Source organism: Nelusetta ayraudi, unplaced genomic scaffold (genome assembly GCF_046127955.1).
Source record: "Nelusetta ayraudi isolate G7.1 ecotype Tasmania unplaced genomic scaffold, CSIRO-AGI_Nayr_v1 ptg000006l, whole genome shotgun sequence".
In the NCBI taxonomy this organism is placed as follows: Eukaryota; Metazoa; Chordata; class Actinopteri; order Tetraodontiformes; family Monacanthidae; genus Nelusetta; species Nelusetta ayraudi.
In genome coordinates, this window is record NW_027466056.1 from 4303189 (window position 1) to 4326306 (window position 23118).

The window sequence follows — 23118 nt, forward strand, 5'->3', positions numbered from 1 at the left end:
AAATGTCGGGTTGAGGTTTGTGCTGTCGTGTGCGGCGCGTTTGGGCTGAAGTTCATGTCCCCGCCTCATGTTTTGTTTTTTTGTTGTTTTCTTGAAATTGCCCACATGGAACCGGGACGAACCCTCGATGTTGGTTTGTCCAGGACGTTTGCCAGCACCTGTGGTGGATTGTTGACCATTTTCCACACGTAACAAGTTTGCAAATGTTTTTTTCCACGGGATAAGCCGCTCAAATTTGGCCGACTACCCGCAAAGTCCCTCCCAAACATTTGACTGCTTGTGTCCGTCAGAGTCAAAGGCTTATTTCAAGATGAGACGTGTTCTTATCGCGCTAGCGCTAGCGGGATTAGGCTTATTGCGCACTGACAACTGTGACTGCTTTTTCTGTGTTGTGCAGCTAACTCTAAATGTTACCGCCCCTAACCTGTTTCCAGGTTTTCCGGCGTGAAGCTTACAAGCTCGTCGAAACGCCGGCGGATTCCAGCAGGACAACTCGCAGGTGTCACAGTCACCGTCTGACAGATTGTCGTGTAGCCACAAAAAAAACACACACACACAATAACACACAGGCACAGTCGTGCCCACACACAGGTACACTCGCCCGGAGCATTGCGCGCTAGCAAAGCCTCCCCGCCGCCCGCCCTCTCGGAGCTCCATCCACAATGTCGAATTTGCGTTTGTTGGTCGATCTCCCGGGAAGAAAATATTTACCCGGCGGTTTTGACCGGATACTGGATTTGGCGACTGCACACAGAGCAAAGATCAGCGTGTCGATAGGACAGGTGGGAAGCTGTCGGGCAGGTCTGCTCCCCCTCCGCTGGCGCTCGCTGTTCAGTTTTGTTTGTCGCTTGTCGAAACAACAGGTGTTTTTTTTGCCGGCGAGCGCCATTTTATTGGTCTGATTAATCTACCGTGTTGAGTACCAGCTGTTAAATTGACTTTTTTCTCCCTCCTCCCCTTCCCCTCTCTGCCCTCCTCCTCCTCCCCTTCCTCATCCTCCTCCTCCTCACCACTACGACACTTGGCGAAAAAAAAAACACTGGGCGGGGAGGGTTCCATTAATGGCGAGAGTAAAATGCGATTTACTGTTGAAGGTTTAATTGGGTGGTTTCTCCAAAAAGGCCTCTTAGTGCTGAGTTTTAAAATACTCTGAATTTGAGCACAAAAACAAAAATAACAATAATCGATAATAAAAAAAAACAAAAAAAAAAACAAAAAAAACAGAAATGGTCCAGAGTTCCCACTGTCACAGCCAATACCTGAATACAGCAACAGCATTTATCATCATCATCATACTGTAGACGTTTTATCATCATCTTGCCTTTTTATTTACCTCCCCCAGTTAGCGACCTCATTTTAAAACTTCACTTCCAGCCACTCGGAGTCGGCAGCGTGCAACCGTCCGAATTGAAATTTATCCCCGCGTTCAACCTGCTCTGACGGCGTCCCGGAGTTCCTCCCGCCTCTCGTGGATTTAGTCGGTCAGCGGAGCGTGGACGCGTGGAAATGAGGCTGTTTGCATCCAGGAGGAGGAGGAGGAGGAGAAGAGAAAAACTTTCTAAGCCCAGGGTGGAAAGTCTCCTCTGGCTAAATATAGCCATCTCCTAAAACTAAAGAACAACAAAAAAAAAAAAGTCTTGTGTGTTCTCTTCGACCTACACGGCTCCTTCATCCTGCATAACAAGCTCCGGAGAGAAACAAGCCGCATAATAATAAAATCATAATGCCATTTGACCCGGGGAAGTCGGAGCCATTATGCGCGGGCAAATTACTCCTATTAGCTCCCAACAGCAAGGATTAATCACCGTACAAGAGCGGGCGGGCACGCGCCTACGGCTAGCGTGACGGCTGTGAGGCGGAGTGATTAGAGCCGTCATCTAGATGGGAAAGATTGTAAGCGTTTCGTAATTTTGACCTTGGCCAGAGGCTCGGTTATACACATGGTCTTAATGTGCTGAGGCAAATGATGATTGATAACGGTAATGACTGCTGCCAATCACGGCTCGGGAAAAAAATAATACTAAAAAAAAACAAAAAAAAACTTCAGGGTGCAGGTGGCGGGGATTTGTTGAGGCCAGTTGGGAGAGAGAGACAGGAAAGAAAACAAAACTGTTCACTCCGGCTTGAGAGACAGAAGAGCAAACAAGCACGGGGGTCTTTAGTGATTTAGACAAGTAGATACATTTGATTTCTCTTCTGCTTGATTGGCAGCTGTTTTGCTAACATTTCAACATAGCATAATGCTAACCGGTGGGGGGGGGGCAAGTTTTCAGTTAGGTTTCCATGAGCAACAATTCAGGAAGTAGCTCCCAGAGGAGTCAGAGAAGGGAAACAGGAAGTGATTGCAGGTCCAGCTGATGTAAGAGAGATCAGCGTGGACGCTGTCTGGGTTTTCATTTTGTTTTGTTTTGTTTTGTTTTTTTAAAAAGAGGAGCAAAAAACAACGATGAATAGTTTATTCAGGCAGAAGCGTCACATCAAACCGCAAGCTGGCCAGCGAGTTTTAGTTTAGCTCATCAAATATCCACTCGTCCTCTCTTCTCTGACGTTCCCCTCACGGACCGCTTCAAGCGTGTAGACCCTGTCCCACGCTGCTGTTTTATCGTCCCCGAGACAGTCGTCGCAGGTTTGTTGTTACCCCTGTGTATTTCCAACCCCCCACCCCACACACACACACACACACACACACACACAACAACAACAGGGGGTGTTGTTGTGATCCTTGCCCTCGCTGCCATGGCCCCCTCTCCCCCCCCCCCCCCCTCCCCTCTTGCCATCATTTATCCAGGGCGCTCAGGTGGAAAAGCATTTCATTTGCTAAACAAAGTGAAAGGCCGGCACGACACGGGGGTGTAATGGAGAGTGATGGGTGGCCGCTCGTAGCGGGAAGCCGGGGGGACGCAACGTAATTACTCCTCCTGTCAACGCGCCGGCATACATCACCTCCGGCTGTCGCCCGCTTTAAAAAAGGACCCCGGCGTCGTGCCGCTCGCGATAGTGCGAGGCGACGGCGCTAGCCTTGTGACTAATTCATGTCCTTTGTTTTTGTTGCATCGCTTTCTTGGTGGGCTAAGTGTCTGTCGCCACGTGCAGCTGACGTCACCAGATCGGAGGTGATCTGGTTTTGCTAATGTGATTGACAGGAAGTGGTGGGCGGATCCATCCTGATATGGGTGGCGTGGACCCCGACGTTGTTGCTGGTTATCGGATGGATGGCCAGCGAGATGGGATCGTTACTTGAACCCCAGTTGTTCAGTGTAACGTAGCAACGAACCAAGAGATGCATTTTGATCATTGAGGAAAATGTTTAGATTCACTGAGACAAATTGGACCCAACTCTATTTGTAGATGCTCAATTTTTTTTATTGATGTCTGCTTCCTTGTTACCCACGCTGCCACCTGGTGGCAGAAAAACTAAATCACCAACGATTGCTTACCGACCTTTTACTTTCCTTTTCTTTTCTTTTTTTAAACTTTCTTTGCCAAAGTTTTGAAAAGACAAACAAAAAAAGAAATGCTTTTGGAAAACATTGTGCGTTTGAAAGCGAGAGCGTCCGGAATCCTGGCCCGCTGAATATTCAGCGCTGAGTGGTCGATGGCGCGTGCGCCTGCAAATCCATTTTGTTGAGTGTACAGCAGAGTGAAACACTCCTGTCGTGGGAATAAATTTCACATGAAGGTTCGCGGGCTTATGTGTGTGTTTGTGTGTGTCCCTCCCCAGCTGACAGTCCAAAAAAGCTCAATTTCGGCTCCCTTTTGTGAAAGCGCGTGTGGACCATCAGACAAACTCTTTCCGGGCTTCGCTCGGGACTGAGATGCATTATTGATGGAGGAGGCTCCTCCGAAAGGAGGTCGTTTTGTACCAGAATATTTAAAGTCGTGGATGTGTCTCTGATTGAAACACAGGCAAAATTGGCCACAAGGTGATATCACAGTGGAGTTTATTTGCTTTTATTCATGTTTATGCACAAATATATATGGCTGCGATGAGTCATGAGTCACAGGGGACGGCTACTGCTAACGATGCTGGCATTGATGCGGCTAATGAGTCCTGGAAGTTTTTTTTTTATGTTTTAAAGACTTTTTTTTTATGTGGCGTTGCTATCCACCAGCTCGCAGCAAGCGCTAATGTTTGTGCCAAAAGCTATCCAGTGTTTTAGCAACTGCATGCGATGTTTGCGAAGGTATGATACAGCGTGGTGCACTGGTTAGATATTGCAGGGCTTTTTTGGAAGATCTTCAGGGGCATTCCTTTTTTTTTTTTTTCTTTTTTTTTAAAAAAAGAAGCACATTAAAGATTGAAGATTGAAAGATGGCTTTTAGGGGTGAGCCCCCCTCTCGCTGTACACATACATTTTTACTCCTCATTAAATAAAACCTGACTCCTTTGTGTTCATTCTCCTTTATTTATGACCCAGAAACCTTTGCGTTTACGTGCCGTAATAGATTCAATTCTCACGGCTGCTGATCTGGGGGTCTTTATTTTTTTTGCTTTAGTGTGCTGTCAACTTATTTTCCCTCCCCTGTTTGAGTAGAACACCCTTTCAAGCTTTAACTGTGCTGATACATTCGTGCCTTCCTGTTCCTAAACACCCGTTAACGTCTCGTTCTCACCATAATTACAATCCCGGCGTCCTCTTTTCCCTCCTTCATATCGAGGCCAAAACTACTCGCTCCCTATAATAAGCATTGTGCCGATTTTCCTTACAATCCACTAATTCTTGCACTCCTCGCTCCGACTTCCTGCCGCCTCTCCTGGTGTTTTCTCTTCTTTTGAACTCGACTCGCACGAGCGTAACGAGCCTCGCCTGGGGGTGACCTTTGGATTTAGCGCTGACGAGGCACCGCTGCTCTTCTCCTGCAACCCTTGCCACTATTTCTCAGACCACGTCGCTATCGTTATCGCCGGAGCCTCAATTAAGGACCCAGGACTGTGGACGGAAATTCCTCCCACGGGCCCACACGGGATGCATTGGCGCCCCCTGTGGCGTTGCAGTTGGTCGACGGCGGATGACATCTTGAAATCATCCGTTTTTGACCTAAAATATTCATCATAAATGTCTGTATATTCATCGTTTTTTGGTTACTATGCCCGTGACAAATTCATGTCACTCATCGACTGAATATAAAGATGGGCGGAGCTTCCAATTTCAAACAAGTTTCCCCCGGTGCTGCTTGTTACTTCAAGGAAAAAGCAGCCAGGAAAAAAGTACCGCTTCTCACTTCCGGCGACACGTGTCTTTAAGATTTCACACAATGCGTGAGCATCTCGGCCAGTTTCACTGGCTTAACTTTCAGATGAGAATTGACAACTGAATAAAAGGCAAAGGCTCTGAAGGAGATGCTTTGAAATCAACTTAAAGTTGAATTCAGGAGTTGGATTCTGCTTCCTGGATGTTTTCGTTACTGGAGACCGAGTGTTGAGTGTTCGGAGGTCCGTCTGCCATGGCCTCTGTCATCTCCGAGGTGGCGAGTCACCAGTCCATCTCTCAGAGCAATTTGAAGCCGCCGTGAGAACAGAGCAATTATCCTCCTCCTCCACTCGTCCTCCCCCTCCTGCCTCTCAGCGGCAGGAATGAAGGATGGACTCATCTGGAGACGCCTCTGGGGCTCCATCGCCGTCCGACCCGGAGACGCCTCGCCACAAATCCTCACCTGTTCCCTCGGCGTCGTTAAATCTCGTCCGCCAGCCCACTGCTGCTGCCGCTGCTGTTTGCTTTTTGCTGCAAGCGTTCGATCGGCCGCTTAATTTAGCGTCGAACTTCCCCCAGCAACTTTTTTTTGTTTGTTTCCTTCACTTTTTCAACCTCGCCTGGCCAACTTCTTGTTTTGACTCGAGGTCGACTCTCAAATGCAGAATTTGCTAAACTAAACGCCTCATTGGCAAGTCTGGAAGTTTCCTTGTGTGTGTGACATCTTCAAATCAGCTGTTTTAACTTAAAACAACATGTCTCTAAATCAATATGTGACTAATTTATATGGACTTCAATTTATGAAGTACATATAAGGGGAGCTTCCAGTTTCTGAGAGGAGGCCAACGTGGTAAGCGCCATAAACCTGCATTCTATCTCCTGACCAGCAGGGGCCGCCAAAGTTGGTTGCACAAAGTACTAAAATAAATTACACGCTGTCAACACTCAACCCAATCTCAACAAAGTTACAAACTGATTAATTCTTTTGTTGTCGTTGAAATGAAGCAATCACGTTTTCGACTTTGTCACAAAACTTTAAAAAGTCGTAGCTGCGACGCTTTTGTCTAAATCTCTATCCTCAACCTCCAAATTACATTTGGGCACAGCCAAACCCCTTACCCCCCTCCACCCGCGCCCTGCCTTCTCTCCTTTGCGCAAGCCTGGGCAACTTATTTACTCAGCACTTCTGCACATGATGGGATTTGCATGCAAATCAGCGCTGGAGTTGTAGCCGCCGCCGCCGCTGACCTTAGCAGAGGGGAAGTGGGGGGGGTTGTTATCTTCCGGCGGCCGGGGTGAAGAGAGGTGGAGGGGAAAAAAAAGAGAACGAAAACTAGTGACATCGCTTGGCTGCAAAATCCTTTGTCCAATTGTTCTCTGCGCACGGCGGTGCCGGAGCAAAGCCGGTCGGATCCCTGTGGGGGAGGAGTGGCGGGAGGGGGGCGGTGGCTTAACGGGGCTTCGGCGGCAAACATAGATTAAAAACTGGTAAGCCCGACGAAGCCTTCGCCCCGTTGACTTTCTTTAACCGTTGGTGGTGGTAGTGGGGAATGGCGGTGGGGGGACTCAGAACACGCCTTGTCTGGTACGCCACACCCCCCACAACCCCAACTTCCTCCAGTGTGGTTTCACTGTATTCGGCTCCAGAAGTTTGGCCCTCCCCTCCTGGACGGAAAAACATCTCAGACGCAGCTGGTGAAAGAACAGACACACACACACCGAGTGAGAGAGAAAGTGCACCGTCTGCAGAACAAAAACACACTTCCAGGAGGTCGCAGTCGCCGGGGATCGTCGACTATTCTTAGGTGAGGCGGCTAAAAGGGAAAAAAAACAAAAACAAAAAGAGAAAACAAGGTGAAAGGAAGTTATTTCTTTCAGGACGTCCCTGTCCGAAGCATGGCTTAACTTTACCTGAGAGGCTACATACTACACACTAAACACACCATAAACTTTTACTTTTTTCCCCCCTCCATTCACCCCTCAAAAAAACCTTCCACAGAAATTATTTTAGCCCTCTGTTTACAGCCTCCTTCAAAACACTGAAAATGGCAATTGAGTTGGACATTCAGACTGATTGTAAGGTGGATAAAAGACAAGTCACTATCTGGGTATACTAGCCCTTTGTCTTTGACGTTCATCACAACATGTATAAATATACATACATAGCCATAAGTCACGTAATATTAAAAACTCCAAACCCCACAGCTAGTTCGCTTGTTTGGTAGCTTGCTGGCTCGTTGCAGCCAACAGTCCACTCGGTAATTGCTCCCGTCTGAGTTGCGGCTAATTGAGACGCTCTATTGAGACCATCAACCAGTAAATGGGAAAAGCAAAAGGAAATGAATGAAGAAGAATTGATCAGGCCCTGCGGGAATTTTCCATCATTACGCAAATAAACGTATGTTCAAAACAAAGTGTTCGCAAAAACGAGCTTCCCATCCGCGAGTACGATTATTATTATTATTATTATTATTATTATTATTATTATTATCGTCATTATCATTAGTATTACCATCATTATTATCATTAGGAAGCATGAGGACTGCCTCACGCACATTCGCAAAAACATTAAACACGCGTGGGAGGAGGGGGAAAAAATAAAAAAGCCTTTTATTATTCAGATGAATGCAGTTTAGCCCCACCCCTGTTGCAATTAATTGTTCAGGGGGGGAGGGTCTGCCGGGACTCGATGCTGGATAAAATCCATTTTCGCCCGCGCTCTCCGAGGTACCGGAGCCCGACAAACACATCAATTACGTCTCGGCCGCATGCTAATGCGTCCGTTTAGCGGCTCCTCGTTGCGAGTCGCGTCGGCGAATCCGCCTCTAAGAATTCCCGCTAAAAGTATCCCGTCCACGGTTACAGTCCATGGCTATTTTTGTGAAACTTCTGAAACTGTCTTCTGCTTAAATAAGATATCTAGACACCAGTGGCGGCTATTGGTCTTTCAAGGAGGGGAAGCTCAGTTTCGGCCTACATCATAAAATGCATTTCTTTACTTATACGTAAATTCTACCCTCAATTCCTTCCAAGAAAATGACCTGTGACCCTGTTGTACCAACTAGCCGTCCTTTCAACCCACAAGCTAATTAATTCATGGCTGCAATACTTTGAAAGGCGGGTGGGGCAGGGGGGAAATGACTAACATCGACTTCTGGAATGTTTGAAAGTCATCAGCCCATTTCCAAAGAAGCCCATTTCATAAATTGAGCGTTCTGGAACGGAGCCGTCGTCGGGCCTCGGGTTGAAACGGAGGTCCAGCCCGTCCTCGTCTCGCCGCCGTCTGCTGGCGCACTTGCATCAGAGGGAAGAAAAAAAAGAAGTGGTCTGGGAGTAACAGCGGTTCCTCTGATATCCCATCCAGGGAGGCAGTCAGACAGCAGATTAGCCGCACGTCTTCACATAGGCCTCCCCTGGGACAACCGAGTCCATGTGACGGCGGAAAACGTGCGGTTTGGAGTGATTCAGCAGGGGCACCTGCTCACCTTCTCTTTGCTCAATGCTTGATTTCCACTTTATTTGAAATATTTTAATTACATTTTTTCATGCCTTTGACATGAAAAGCTTGACAGGAAGAGGAAGCGCTGCACGGAACAGCAAAGCGCTGCCTTGCTGTTCCGTGCTAACATGAGCAAACACCCAGAGCATCTTTAGAGGAACTAAAAGGAAACCATAAGGAGTTGCTAACCTTCACATTTTCTTCCTCGTGCGACTATTGCAACAGCAGATTATCAGTGTTAATGCCCCGTTTAAAATGTTCCACCGTCAGTGAGAAAAGTTTGCAATCACGTACGACCATTTAATTTTCAGTCTTAATTGCCCGCTGCTGGATTTTGCCTGCGAGTATTAGGATTGGGGAATTTAAATGATTCCTTATTTCAGCAACCCTCTCGATAATGGTTGCGGAGACTTAATCCCACATCGGACGGCCCTGCAGGATCGCCGCCCCCTTGACCCATTCGAGAACTATTTTCAAACATAACTTTGATTTTCTTTCTTTCTTTTTTTTTTTTTTTGGTATTTCTTTTTGAGCGCGTCAGCATCAGGACTCGCTCAGGAACCGGAGCCGCGGGGGGGCCACGAGTTCGCCGCGTCCGCCGGACGTAGACGGCGCTTGAAGTGGGCGAGATAAGGGCGGCCGACGGGTGCCGCGGGGGGCGCAAGGTGAAAGCGAGTGGGCGCCTTTTTCTCCGAGACTCAGCACAAAGTGGAGGAGTGATAGGCTGTCGGAGAGCGGGAAGGAGAAGGGGGGTGGGGGGGGGAAGAGGAGCCCATTCATCTGATTAACTTGTGCCGACACTGCAGAACCACTGAAATATTCAGAATAAAATATTGATAGTTAACTTCGGGATTTTTGCATTTACCCTCCGAGAAGCGAAGCGTTTCTTTTCTACTTCTCTCCCGTCGGCTGCGCTGAAGAGGGGAAAAAAATTGACTCCAGTGAACTACGACACAGTCGAGGAAGATTAATGTGTTAGCCCGCTCGAACTACGTTAGCCAAAACACGAAAAAAAAAAATTGAATAGCTCGATATGTGGTTTTAACTTGCAAGCCCTGCACGTTTGATAAGCACAAGTTGTTTTTCTTGCATTGACCTACAAAGATGTTCCTTCACGCCAAATGGTTTATTTCATGATTTGTTTTTCGTTGGGGGGAGGTTGAGGATTTCTTCATCATCCAAGGCTCAGCCCTTTCATTTAGATTTCCACATCAACAACAAAAAAAAGGCTTTCTGACGGTCGTCTCAGACGTTTTTCCAAATTTTGCCCGCATCCAATTTGTGTGATTTATTCAATTTTTCTCCTGCAAGGACATTTTGTTTTTCTCCTTGCGGGGAGTCGGCAATGCCTCCAGGAGTTTGCCGACTTCCTCCCCACCCCCAAAATTAGCCTTCAAATCACTGCGTGCGTGTGCGTTGGTGAAAACGTTTGGAGGCAAGAAGGTAAAAACCCGGGTCGACAAACCTGGCACAGGTCTTAAACAAAGGAGGCTAGCTAGTGCTATTAGCGTTGATGCTACCACTACTAGCGGCAGCTTTCTCACATCACAGTCATGGTGCGAAATGTCCCTCTCGGGGAAGAACAAAGCCCTCGGAACTCACTGCTTCTAAACGATTGTGCTAGCTTGAAACAGCCTGGTGCTAAACTAGTGTTGGAATAATTGACATTGGTCTTGGTCTCAAGATCGGTCTCGAGACCACTTTTTAAGGATCTCGGACTCTGAGGCTTTTTTCTCGGTCTTGTCTCGGTCTTGGACTGGACAGTCTCGGGATTTTTGATCAAGACCAGTCGACACTCAGCAATGACACACCCCCTTTTTCCTAGTTAATTTATTTTTTTAATTTTACAGAGCAATTTTTTTTTTTTTGGAAATGGTTCAAAACAGCAAAATGTTAAAGAAAATGATTAAAAGATACCTTGCTGAAATGAGATGTTGCTGTTCAATTAGAAGTAACTAAAATTTAATAAAGATAATGGTCTTTTTTTTTCTTTCTGTTATTTGTCTTGGTCTGAACGCCAAATGTCTCGGTCTAGTCTCGATCTCGATGCTCTCTAGTCTTGATAATGTCTCGGCCTCGGTTGGTGCCGTCTCGACTGCAACACTACTCTAAACTTTAAAGCTTTGTTTGCAAAAAAAAGAAAAACAAGAGCGATGATCCCGTGTCGACGCGTGTCAATTGCCACCCGTTGCAACTTCTGAGCACTCTTTGTTCGCCTCTCTGCCTCCTCCTCCTCTCTCTCTCTCTCCTCTGGCCCCGCCCCCTCCTTTCTCATGTCTGGGCAAGGGCAGTGCTGAGCTGACTCATTCAGAATTGAGCTGTCATCTGTGTCACCTCGGGCGTGCGTGCACGTCCCCCGCCCGCGTGCGCAAACACGTCTGTGCATGTGTGTGTGCTTGCACGTGCGTGCGTGCGAGCGTCACCTCGGGCCGGGATTGTTGCTGTGGGAGGTTCCTGTCAACACGCGCAAGCTGCGCCACGACTCGTCGGGGAACATGACTAACGTCGGGGCGAGCGAGTGCGCACGTCCCACACGATGGTCCTCGCACGGACGCACTCGCGTCCTCACAAACAAATAAAAATAATAATAAGAAGAAGAGTTGAAAAAGGCAACCCGGAGGTTGGAATTAATCCAATTAATCAAGTTAATCAACATCAAAATATAAGAGGTCTTTTGAAAGGTCGTCGCACCGTGATCACACCAAGTATGTGCGTGTGTGTACGTGTGCACACATGCCGATGGAGAAGATGACACCTTTTGCTTTTTTGTTTTTTCTTCTTTTTTTTTTAGAGCAGCTGGCAAACAGACAGGCCGATTAGCCCACAGGGCCTCGCCGTGGCGGGACGACAACGACAGCATATGGCGCCATAATAATTGTATTAATGTTGTACATGTATCTTTTCATGGGGAGCTCTGAGGGGGCGTTGAAGCTCATAGGCTTTAAAAAAAAACAATATAATAATAATAATAATAATAATAATAATAATAATAATAATATTATTATTATTATTATTATTATTATTATTATTATTATTATTATTATTATTATTATTACTAGCTAGCCCAAAAAAACGACCAAAGGCCCCCGGGAACGCCCGCGACCCCGGTGATTATCACACCGCTGCCGAGCCGTGACATCATCTCGTCAATGCGCCCTGCCGGCCAAATATCCCTCGAGAAAACTGTGACTCACCGTCCAGACGGCGACGTTTCTCCCAAAACCATTTTCCTTTGTGTCGCTTTCACGACCGTTTTCAAAGCTCGGTGTGTCTTTCACCTAAATTGAGTTCTTTTTTATTTTAGCACCTATTTTCACGCCCCCTGCCCTCCAAAACTTGTGGAGCGCCGGGCTGGTGGTGTGCAGCTGGGGGGAACCCGCCGCATCCTATAGTGAGTTAGGATGGCAGGGGGTAGGCGGCGCTGCCTCACCAAAGTTACTTTTTTATTTTTTATTTTTTTGTGCCCGGCGATAGAAAATCGCAAATGAAGATTCAAAACGTGCCAGGCAGTGGGACCCAGACACACCTCTGCCCATACACACACACACACACACACACACACACACACCCAGACTCACACTCCCCCCGCCTGGCGGACACTCATTAGGATGCAGAGTGGAGGGATAATGTGGTTTAAGCAATCGATGAGTGCTGGCAGGAGCTGCTTCCCAGCTGAATTCTAGATAAATCCAAACACCTTGAGAGACCAGATTAGGGGCCCGTATGTGGATCCCACCAACACACACACACACACACACACACACACACACACACACATAAAGTAGACCAACTGGAATGCGTGTGTGCGTGTGTGTGTGTGTGTGTACAGTGTGCAGACGGGCTGGACAGGCTTCTTGCTGGATGGAATGTGGATTAGCGGCATGGCAACAGTTGCGACAAATCGTGGCTTCGGTAGCATTGTTCAGTGCCATCGGGTGCCTGCAGGGGGAACCGTTTAGCTCTTGAGTTTGGGCCCTGGTCCTGTGCGCAGCTACGTCACCCAGCACTGCGAACCTTCTTTTCCTATTTTTTTTTTTTTTTTAAGAGCTTCCCCGATGCCAGGAGCCTCACTTCCTGATAGTGTCTGAGCTAATCAGTGAAGCTAAATCGCTAAAGATACTGCTACACTTCATCCAACACGGTTTCCATTCAATTCAATTCAATTCAATTCATAAACACTTAATTCATCCCCAAAAGGGCAGGTTAAAACATTACAGGTGCAAATAAGTTGTAATTTCATTCACATGAAGGACACAAAAACGCAAAAATGCTGGAGCGGACATGCTTGACACTGTTAATACAAAAAAACCCTGATAAATATAACTACCAAGCGCATCTTGTCCAAGCTAAATACTTCTCGTGTGATTGTATTACTTCGTGGAATAATCAAGCTAAACTTCCTTCTGTGTGTCTCACACGCGGGATGTCTGAAGCGCTTTCCCAGCTAATTTGTTACCTAGCGCCAATCAGAACAAGGAAACGAGGTCCAGTTAGCAGGTGACCGGGCACTTTGGCTCCATAATCGAGGGCTAACCGCGGCTAACAAGAGCTAATCCAACCTGACGCCCTGCACCTTAAGCTGTTTCCTCCCGCGATAAACATACTGACAAACAAACGTGTTCCGTTTGTTGTTTTGTTTTATTTTTTTGTTTGTTTTTTTTATTTATTTTTTTTCAACACCAGCGCCTCTTCAAATGTCTCTGAAGAGAAACATTGCTGAGTTGCCTCAGCAACAAGACGGGGACGTCACTCAGAATGTTCCCCCCCCAATTTGGCTCTAATTGAGCCTGCAGCACAAGAGCTTTTTTTTGTGGTGAGAGCTCTTTGCCAATTTATTATTTCTTTGTTGTGTTGCTTGACGTTGCCGAGGCTCCTCCTCCTTCCTCTCCACTTGCACTCTTCTAGTTTCTGCAACTAATTAAACACACAAAGATTTAAATTGCGCACTGGCCCCGAAATGTTAGTCTGGATTATTTTATTCCTTTATTTTATTTATTGCTCCTTATCATCATAGAGCTAATTGATACCTTGAAGGTAATAGCTATAATTACATGGTGCCCCGGGTGAGACATCTGGGAGGACATGTCACATGCTGAGGGGGAGGGGCTGGGGCGGAGAGAGTGGGGGTGTATATAAGAAAAAATAATAACTCAACAACTGCGATTAATTAATCTCTATTATGTGGAGGTCGACCTTTCGCACGTTGACCTGGCAAAGCCTGAGAGTGCTCGAGTTGGATTTCTCGCTGCTGGACTGATGCTAACAGCTGGATGCTAACGGCATCACGGCATCTCCAGCTGCATTTCCATTACCCCTAGAATTGCCCCAAACCTAAATATCGCAATAAAAAACAGGTGATGGAAACCCCAACAACGTGACGTAAGGGGTCATGTAACCAGTTCACTTAACGTCCCAAAACGCAAAATGTTTTGTACCTCCATCCTCCTCAAAGTGGGGTCTTGTGGAATGAGATTTTATGAGAATTACAGCTCATGTGCTTCACACCATTCAATGGTAACACCTGTAAATCGCAATTGTACTTTTAAATTTTAGAAATATCACTTTTCTTTTGCGAAAAAGCTGTAATGGAAACACGGCTACTGTTGCCTAGTTGCGAAAGGTAGTGCAAGATTTCTGCGATGGCTAACCGCTAGCGGCTGGTTGCTACTACACAGGCGTGACGAGCTACAAGCTAAGTAGTTGTACATTATCGTGTTCATTCGTGGGAAATATCATTCCAGATCTCCGACAAAAGCCAACTCGTTTTCCCTTCTTCCACCTCGCTTATGTGCCTCTTCCGGCTGTGAAGGGACCTGACCAGTTGCGCAATCCACTGAAACTTTAATAGCCTGGATAAAAAGAGAAAAAAAACAACAACAAAAAAAAAAACACTCACTGTCTGGCTTGAGTGGGACGGTCGAGCGTCCCGGCTGTCGTGCGAGGTCAGATCGCTACCTGCGGATTAGCACCATGTAGCCGCCGGCAGGTCCAGGCAGGTGATACACGGTATTGCACTTGCTTCACAGAATATTGTTTGATCCTTCATCTGACGGCTGTTTGTTCACATTAGATGTAGGATGAGGGAACCATAAATAAATAAATAAATAAATAATATAAAGGCACCCCTGAAATCCCCCCCGATTGCTCCGGCCCTGTTGATGAATGGAGCTCTCCGTGGTGCTGAAGCAGCAACACGCTGGTACACTGCTGGCACTGCTTCTCCCTCTTCTTTTATTATCTCCTGCCTCCTCTCTAGGTTTTTGAGCCCTTTCTGTCAGATTGTATTCATTTATTTATTTATTTATTTTTCAAATCCTAATACCGGCTCCGGCGACGGCTTCTGAAAGGATGCACACCTGCGATATTCGCTTGCTTCTCCCTGGGGGATAAATCCCCCACCGGGTAAAGCCTCCTCTGCATGAAGGAGTTTGTCTGCGTGTGTCTGTGTGTGCGGTGTGTGAGTGCGCGGTGTGTGAAAGCGAGGAGGGGAATTGTTCGTGTTGAAGGACGAAAGTGCCGAGTCCTCGACGTCTTTGATTGGAATAGGCCGACAGACGGGCAACGTTTTTCCATCGCACCTGAGCCACAGCACCCACGTTCGCTGGCAGGCTGACGCCGACGCCACGCTTGACCGCTTGTTACTCTTTGGACAGTCGTGACTTCGCCGCGTGAGCCCACTTTTTGTGTTTCCGACATTCCAGTCGAACCCTCGTTTCTAAACTTTTATTTATTGTTTTTGCCATTCGACGGAACGACCGAAATATCGAAAACAAAAAAAGTGATTTCAAAATAGAAATTGTTGGGTGAAGAGCACACATCTGGCCGAGTCCGGACAGGCCTGAGTTATATAACGTTTGGGTGACACAGTTTTACACACACTCCAATCTCTTAAAGGCACAGACTTTTTTTTCGGAGGGTGTGGGGGGGATTAGTTGTGTGCGGGCCGACCGCCGAACTGCTGCTCCGCTGCCTCTCTGACGAACAGCGAGCCCGAGTCAGCTGGCGGGGTTTTGTGCCCACCTGCTCCACCCCGTGCGTGTCTGTGTGTTTACGTGCGTGCGCGAGCGTGCTAAAGAATTAAAGGGTTATCGGTCTTTATTCTCCCTAAAACTGGGGCAGGGCGCATTATGTAAAGTGCTGAATTATAAATCGGATCTGCCTGTGCGTGCGCTAGTGCGTGCACGGTGGCCGTCCGCGGCAGTCCAACACACACATGCCTGCCGTCCAGCCACACCTTAAACATGCACAAGGGGGCAAACACACCACACACACACACACACACACACACACACACACACACACACACACACACACACTGGTCGTCATCTCTCTCGCAAGCGCGGCCCGGCCCGCCAGATGGAGGCAGCAGATGACGAGCCGGCACCAGATCTGCGTCTGCGCTGTGGGAGGCGACACTGTTCAGGGCTCTTGGGGGGAGGCCATGGGGGTAGGCCACGGGGGTAGGGGGTGAGGAGGGGGGCGGCAGTGGTGTACTCAGGACTCGGGCGGTCGCAACCGTCGGACCCGTCGAGACTTTGAGAGCAACAACAAACTTTGTCCTCCCAAGGTGGCCGAAAAGCTTCCAGAGCTTCCATAAAGTGCCCCCGAAATCCCGGGAATCTACTTCCCACCCTTCACGGCGGGAGCTTTCAAGCAGCTAAGAGTGTACCGCACTCAAGACCGCACACAAGACCAAGTCCTTCCATCAGTGACGGACGTTCATCTTGTCTCAGAACAACGTTCTCTGTGGTCCCCGAACTCCTTTTTCTGAAGGAAAGGAAAGAAAATGATAATAAAAACAGTCCGGTGGCACCGTTTCCAGTCTCCACTGGTTGGAACTTCTGGTATCACAGATCAAGACGTTACGACTTCCACGCCTGAACCCGGCGTCTCCCCGGAACAGCTGTCGACACAACAAAAATGGAGTCACCGTATCCGTAACCGAGGCAGGTGGCGCAGAGCGACTGTTCCATCGCTGGAAGCGCATGGGGAAGAAGTCCGAGTCCGTCACTCTCCCAGCAAAGTGGACCCTGATTGACCGTCTTTAGAAAGGCGTCATGTCTGAAGGGAATGCGTAATCTCTTAAAAAAACTGGACACCGCAATTTTGCTCGTACGACTTGAAAAGCTGTTTGTCCGCCCGCCATAAAGACGGAGGTTGTTTTCTTCTAGATCTACGAGCCGAGTGCAAGCAAATTGCCCCGGAAAGATACTTTGTCCTCTTTTGTGAGTTTCTTACCAGCCGCTCGAGGGTGCAGTGCGGCCTGCTAAGTGTGGCTTTTTTCCTCACCTTATACCATCAACTACGATCACTGACGATGCGCTGGCCCTCCCCTTTAACTTTGAACGCTGGGAAGTTTAGGACTCGCCCCTGTGCAATTTAGTAAAGGGAAGATAAAAAAAGAAAAGGGTCAATTTGCGCCTCCTCGTCTGATCTCGCTGAACAAGTACGCGTCACTCGTCTCACAAACAGCCCCTGAAGGGGCCCCCTGAGCCGTGATTGATGCCCCCCGCCCAACGCCATCATTCTCTGGACTGTATCGGACTGTGGACGTCGGCTACATCTGTCACCATTGACGCCGGAGTCGGAGACCTCGGGGCGTCGTTTCTCCACTTCTTCTTCTTCTTCTTTGCCGTGTTTCGAGACGAAAAAAAAAAAAAAAAAGCCTCGAGCACGTCTTCATCAGCTGCCGGCACCGTCAGAGGAGGGGGAGGAGCTATGAAGTGGCGCCCGGCTCGGTTCTTAATCAGAGGAAAAGTGACGCCAAGTGGGGCCACACGACTCCGCTGACTCCGAGACAAATTGTGCTTTCAGCCGGACGTCCATCTCGCTCACTGTCGACTCGGCCCGGCGCGCAGGCTAGGAGGGTTGGTGTTCCGGTGGACAGGGCTCCACCGGCCCTGGACCTGGAACTCTCTTTCTCTCTTTGAGCCAGTGGACGTGCGATACCAGTCGTCTTGGGGCAAAATGCAAGTTGCCCCTCATAAAGCTCAGTGGGCTGTTCATTCCAAAGTGAAGGAATTTACTGCCTGGAGTCAGCGTTAGCGTTGCAGCTAACATGCTAGCATGCTGAACAGCTGGAGAAGCAAGACTGGGGGATAAAATGTTTTGACTTGTTGCCTTGCAACTCTTTCTTCTTCTTCTCCTTGGTTTATGGGTAGGATCAATCAAGCCCCATGCTGGTCCATGTTGCCTGTATGGGGCCCATATCACTGACACCCAAAAAACTTACTAAACGCAGTGGCGGAGCGGATCTCAGATGCTCTGTCCCCCTTTTTTTGTTGCCCTTGCCGCATCTGCCCAATACAAAACAAACAAACAAAAAAAGTATGGGCTTGTATATATGTATATATATATATATATATATATATAAATATATATATATATATATTGTATCTTCCTGTCGCCTCCTGGTCACTGATGAGTCACTGAGTCTTCCATAAGGGGCCAAGAATCCATTTAATTATGACCAGAAGAGCGCCACACGCTGTTCACCACCACGCTCACCGCCATTTGATGACACACTTCACTCCCAATGTGCGGAAATTACAGGATTGTTCCGCCCCATCCAATATAATAATGTACGTTTTTATTTATTTATTTATTTTTCTTTATGTTTTAAAGCTTCCCCGCGACCCACATCAGAGATCGACTTGGCGGCCGAGTTCCCGTCGTGCCGTCCTTCTGGTACCAAAAAAGGACACCAGCCTCCAAACAACCTTTTGTGGCTATTTTTTTTTTATTGTACGACTCCTTTCATTCGAGGTGCTCGGTCTGTGTTGCCGTGGTTACGGCCTGTTTGTCTTGTCTTGCCGTATCGAGGACACCTCAACGAATTAATGTCAAAAAGGCTTTTATTTATTTATTTATTTTTTATTTTGTGCGCCTACGTACTGCGTGGGCGATGTGCACACTGGAGACCGGCAACGACGACACGAGGATTTGATTTATTTTTGTGCCGCATCGACGCTGAAATGGAGGCTGAATTCCACAGATCGACATTGTTCACGGCCTTCAGCAGACATTTATTTAGCTTCTATTGCCTCTCAACCCAACTAAAATTCAGCCCACCGGCACTTGTGAATTGCCCGAAATCCAAAATTTGGTACACAATTTTTTTTTAGGTTATCGCTTGAAATTGCACTCCGTGCCTGCAGAGGTCACCCAGTAGCTGCGGGGCGTAGCTTACATAGTGTCGATCTCATCCAGCTCGTCATAGCCTGATCTTGTTTGCTGATTACAATCAAAAGCTGCAAATCCCAGCAGTGGGATTATTTGAAGTTCATCCCCGGACGTTAAGGTCAGTTGCTGAACGGCTTTTCGGAAGTTTTGACATTGAATCAATTGCTGTCAAAAAAACTAAAATAAAATTATACATAATATACATCGTAAAACAGTGACCTTAGGTGACCCGCAGTACCAGGCCGAGAGAGGATCCAGCATCTCTCTACTAAGCATCTATACCTCGGACCTCAGCCTACGTCTGGGAACAAGGGCAGCGGCAACATCCAATGAGACTGGGGTGCGGAGACCAGACAGCCAATCAGAGGAGGACGTAATCTGAGCGAGTCAGCAAGAACAACTGAATCTTCTCTATCTAAAAAGACTGACCAGGGGACAAAGAGTCAGTCAGACTTCAGGACCTGATAGCACTCGTTGATGTTAGGCTTGAACTCGACCCAGAGCTCTGTATACTTGTATTCTGAATTTGCATTCTAAAGATAAAATCAGCATTCTTCTCCTAAAACTCTTCATTCAACGAACACGCGGATCGTCAGCACGACACTAGAAAATAAGGCGATCCAACAACAAGAAGCTTGCTTTTGAGACTTGTGAACCGGGTGCTTGGTTTTGGACGCAGCGTTTCAAGTCCAACAAAAAGTCGTTGAAATACCTCAAATGACTTGGCAAGTTTGGAGGGTTACTGGAGGTTCAGGGCATATGTGAGCCCAAGAAGAAGGCTTCTTGACCAAATTGCCAATACCAGTAAGCACAGGAACTCCCTCGATGACGATACCTGCTGCATCTGGCTCATTGCAGACATATGTCTTCATGCTGTCTTTTTTCAGGTCCTCGTGCACACTGACCTCTGCCCTTCCCTTTATGACATAGAAACACAATAATTAGGACAAAATGCCTCATTTGAATTAAGATGAAAAATATAAAAAAATAGAGCAGGTGGCATTAGACTTCTAAAAGGGCAGATGGGAGGGTTGCATTGCATACTCTACTCATCTACTAGTGGCCCCAGTCCTAATAACGTAATGGTGTAGAATTAGCGCACAAGATGTTGAAACAAGGAAGTTTGTTTAAAATTGGCGGCGCGGATGTCCATACTGTTGCAATATCCTCACATGATCAACGTGCGGGGGACGGACATCTCCGCCGATCTGGAGGTGGGGAACGTCCAAAATGATGCCCAATTAACGCAAAAGACGTTAAAACACGCGGTCAGCTTGTGTAGAACCGTCTAACTCCTGAACAACCGGAGCAGAATACACTCGACAGTTGCTAAAAGCAAAGAGAGTAACTCGGCTGACTGTTTCAAGTTACGTGGGCGCAGGACATCACGTCCTAATGTCGGACAGGGGGCCAATGTGGAAAAATCCAAAACAAAACAAAACAAAACAAAAAAATCATGAATAAACAATAATAACAATAAAAAAGCTACTTACATGAGATTTGCTAAATATCGTCCCAAGACGGAAGTGTCTAGAATCCTCGGCCTGGAGGCGAAAGTCATTGTCAATGCGATTCTTTCTGCTGTCTCGGTCTGCTTGATCAATGAAGGCATATCCTCTTCTTGTTGGAGTTAGACAGGCTGTTTTACTTTCAAAATAAATGATTCATTTAAGTTTTGTAAAAATAAATATATCGTGAAGTCCAACAAAATCATTTTTTGATTGAAAATATTGAGTTCCAAAACACCAACACTTTTTATTTATAGGAAACTTATAAACACCCAAAAATAAAATGAAATCAACATATTGCAACGGATTTAATTTAAAAAAAAAAATGGTTCTATGAACAGTACCACTGAAACAGTTTTTACAGTGCATAGAATAAAAGTGAAAAAAAAAAAAAAAAATCATTGTATGCAGCCAAATGGTAAAGGTGTCAGGTGTTGGTGGACTCAAATGCACGACAACCACTGATGCCGTTTAAGGTGTTGATTGAAGAGTAGAGGTCGGGCCGTCCAGGGTCGAGAACCAGTGCAGGCGGTGGGGGAGGCAGGCGAGATCGGCGTCGGGGACGGACGGAGGTCGATAACAGCAAAAGGATCCAGACGGGGCGGACGAGGGACGTAGCCAGAGCCGAGCAGAGTCGCTACCGGGGAATCGGTCCGAGGACGAGGCGGAGGCAGGGTCGGAGACGGGCTGTTGTCAACCGGGGAACGAAGGAGCACAACAAGGAGACAGGCGCTGGATTACTGGTGCAATGCAAAACAGATAATCTGGCAATGGTGGAAAATGGGAGACTGGTTAATAAAGGCAGAGCAGATCAAAGGCGAAGATTGTTGGCTATCAAGATAGTAGTGGCAGGTTGTTAGCTTGGAGACCGTGACAAAAGGTTGCTGACCCCTGATAAATATCTTGTTAAGTTACATATAGAGCAGGGTAAAAAATGTAATAATTGAATCACTTAATTGGCGTTAAGTTAATACTAATGTGATTAATCACGATTAATCACGACTGACCCTAACATATATATATATATATATATATATACCCCTAAAAGGTATTTGCGTTTGCCTGTTTCTTAACAACAAAGCTGTGATTCAATCAATGATGATATTGATACCAGCATTGGTATCATTGGAAGTACGATGTCAATACGCTGATCGCAGGGAAAAAGTGCACTCGCGGTAAACAAAAAAAACAAAAAAACAAAACAAAACAAGGACTTCTGCCTTCTGCGACGTTACATAAGCTGTTACACTGACCCCGTTTTTGCTCGGTGCCCAGCTGGTAACGGATTTTGCGCTAATCCAGACCTCACCCAACCTGCCCCCTCAGTGAAGTGTAATTTAAAAGCTGTGCATTTGTGGCTTTTTTTTTGTCTCCCAACTTCTGAATACACCACAGCCCACCTCACCCCCTCTCCGCTTTTTTTTCCAGGAAATCTAAAGCTCCTCGGGACAATGGAGCCACCGACAAAATAACGTTTAAACAATGCGGGTGTAGCCGTCACTAGCAGCAGAGCATAAAGCCTGATCATTCACCACTAGTGGGCAATGTCGGCGATCCTGTTCATCCCAACATCAGTGGATAGCTAGCTAGCTTGTTAGCATACAGGAATACAAGGCTAAGAACACAGCTGATGAAAATCACTCAGAGAAGTGAAGAAGCTGAGACTCGCTCATCCAGGGTACTTTTGAAGGTTCTTCACAGAGGCGATTGCTCTAAAACTGCAAGGGAAGCTCAGCTTCCCCTAAAATGTCAGAAAATAAGTGGTCAAGTATGTGGGGGTCTATGGGGCAGTGGGCTGGCCTCGGCTGGGCCGGACGCTTGGCTTCTGCAGGATGATTGGATGATCTGTTTGAGGCTGAACCCCTTTTTGATAGACAGCGAAATGAGCGAATCAGCAATCTTGAAGTATAAACATCCGCCGAAGCAGTTTTCAAGTTTTTCAGTCCTGTTGGGAAAATACACGTTTTTCATTTATCCCATAGTATGCTTAAAGAATATTAATCTCATATCCCTTATCATGATTAAAACATTATTCATATGTAACCGAACAATGAACTATGCAAGTACTAACCATCATTCATGTATAACCGAACAGTGAACTGTGCGAAAACTAACAACTGTGATGATAAGGAACTGATACTGTCGAGGGGAGGAACGCCAGACAGAGGATGTACGACTTCAGCAAAATCCTCTGTATGTTTGCCCAATGTGTGAACGATTGATCACTAGCCATATGTAACCAGGGACCGCCTCTAAAATGCTAATAAAATGAGGCCTGTGAGACGGAGGAACTTCAGAGTTGGGAGGACGGAGCGTGACTGAAGTTGACTGACGTTGCCTGCCGTCTCAGCTCTCCTCCGGAGAAAGCCATACTTGACTCCTGTGTGTTTCTTTTTGTATAATTGTTGGGGTTAAACTTAACAATTCCGTTGTTTTGAGTGGATCCGAAGACCCTACGGATCCTCTAAGCGACTTTGTCTTTGTTAAAAATGTCTCGCAACAATTCTAGCGTCTATTTCTGGTGTTTTTCTAGACCGTAGCCGCTTGTGTTTGGAGACTCTGACTTCTGACACAGCAGGAGCTGCTGAGCCTCTCCCCCGTCACAAAGCACTCACAGGTGGTCACACTTCACACGAGCCTCGTGCAGTAGCTCCACCTAGCGAGCTAGCTACTAGCAAGCTGCGCATAATGGCAGATAATATGAGTGTCCTAAAAAGTTATGGCTTTGATTCAGGGA